This window comes from Paramormyrops kingsleyae, chromosome 11 (genome assembly GCF_048594095.1).
Source record: "Paramormyrops kingsleyae isolate MSU_618 chromosome 11, PKINGS_0.4, whole genome shotgun sequence".
Lineage (NCBI taxonomy): Eukaryota > Metazoa > Chordata > Actinopteri > Osteoglossiformes > Mormyridae > Paramormyrops > Paramormyrops kingsleyae.
Window position 1 is genome coordinate 30265205 of NC_132807.1, and position 2007 is coordinate 30267211.

Sequence of the window (2007 nt, forward strand, 5' to 3'; positions counted from 1 at the left end):
TACGCCCGTGACAGACTTCCCACATCGTCCCAGCATGAGTACCATTCGATTCAGGAAATAAAGAGTTAGACAACCAGCCATCAAATCACTGTCATACAGCCAATGCGAGGGATGCACAGAAGCTGCTGACAGACAATTCTGCCCTTGGACATGCGCTTCAAGCAGCCAACAAAAGAGAGATCACTCCATAACAGCAGACCAATTAACGCCCCCGTGCTCGCTTCAGCATTTGCAACTTCACTCCAGCCAACAATCGGCATCAACATCTGGCCGTGTCTGCTTGGTCTAAATACGAAAGACAACCATTGCAATAATGTGGTACACCAGCAGCGAGATGACAGTACGGCGCGCCAGACTCTTTCATAACGCAGAGCACTACACGATATGGCATGCTTCTTAATGTGCCCAAATTCGCATGATTGCCCGGACATCACCGGACACATGGCGTGCAGCGCACTAGGAAGATCGGGGGCTTACTGGTCGCCTACTATAGCGGTGCCCGGTCCACCCCAAACCCACAATGACCTGTGGTATTCAACTCCCTAAACACCGCGTCCGCACCAAAGGGGGGCGATCACCTTGCTTTCAGGCAGTCGCCCTGAGGCTTATGCCCACCTGCTGAATAATAAGACCTTGATCACCTCAAATTAGGCGTCCGCTTTGCGACCGTGCAACTTACACTACAGCCACAGCGGGCGGGCGCTTCCGGAGCACCAACATCTACATCCATCTGTATCGCCAGATAAACCACTATCTATCTGATCTCCATGTTAGCGTTTGGAAGCCCAGGCATGCAAGCAGAGGAAGGCAACACGACTCCATCCCTTACCTGTCTCTAGCCTCTTCTTAATGGAATAACTGGAACGCTGCCCAGATCTGGCGAGACATCGTCCACATCTCAGCTCTCAGCGCCGCTCGGGCGGTACGCAGCACTGGCAGCTGCTCTGCCAGCCTCGTAGCAGCCACACGCAGTTCCGCATAACTGCAGGGCGGGGACCGCCAGAAGCTACCATTCAACGAGGCGGGGGTGTCACGGCCCACAAAAGCCCAAGGGCGCCCCAATATGTCGGATTCTGTATCCCTTTCTTTACACGTCCCTTTGTTCGTCTAGTTAAATGATATATTGCCATAGCACGCGAAAATATATCAGTTAGTTCCCCGTGTACATCGAAACAGTTGCCTAATATGTCTAATAATAATGATAATAATTGATTTAATAATACTACTGATTTCATAATATGAAAAATGTAAATGTGCTTTTGTGAATTAATTCCATTGCTGTTTTAATACAGCTGTAATTTCGTTGTCTTTGCCACCAGACATTGCTCGTCTCCCCTGTTTTTTTGGCGTAGTAGTACATTCCAGTGGCTCTAAGCCTTTAAAGGGCTTCGAACTGAAGAGGCCTAGATGTCACGGCAACGTTGTTTTTGTGTTGTGCGTTGCCGGTACGGGAGTTAATTCTGCAAATGTTCATTTTGACAATGTGTTCTTTTTCCTTGTTCCCTTTAGATCCACTGTTATTCCCCGATGCGGAGTAACCTGAAGATCACTCTCCTTCATTAAGAGCGAATCAAATTTGCACTATAATCAAAATATACTAAATGGTACGTCCACTGTATTATTATTATTATTATTATTATTATTATGCAAGCTAAATTCAAAGCACGAAGTCTATTATGAATTACCACAAGCCTTTAGCGCCCTCTAGGGGAACATCTTCTAAATGGCATCATTTTCAAATACAGACTTCATCAATAGATGAGGATCTTTCCAACCAAACTTTTGGACTGCTGTATCGTGTTCGGGGCGCCCATTTCTTCAACATGCAGAAAGATATTGCACTTTTCTCAAATACCATTTTAGTTGCACCTTTCCCTCACCTTCAAACAAAACACAATTCTGCTATTTCTCACTTCAATCAAAGTAGGACACTGGAACATTAACCAGAACATGAGACCATTGGAAAAGCCACAGAACAGGAAGTTCTCCAAGGCACAAAACAGCAGA

The 2007-nt window shown here is 46.4% G+C and overlaps 1 protein-coding gene across 17 annotated transcripts in view; it reads right to left on the minus strand.

Moving 5' to 3' along the window:
• The window catches only part of LOC111843352 (MAP kinase-activating death domain protein-like), a 64135-nt gene extending 63146 nt beyond the window's left edge, over nucleotides 1-989 (minus strand). For 16 of the 17 annotated variants that reach the window (XR_011993884.1, XM_023810867.2, XM_023810864.2 and 13 more), the window contains exon 1: nucleotides 830-989. The gene's annotated coding sequence lies outside the window, so the exon portion shown is untranslated. The remainder of the gene's footprint in view (nucleotides 1-829) is intronic. The other variant, XM_072718378.1, reaches the window with a different exon arrangement.
• Between the last annotated feature and the right edge of the window lie 1018 nt (nucleotides 990-2007).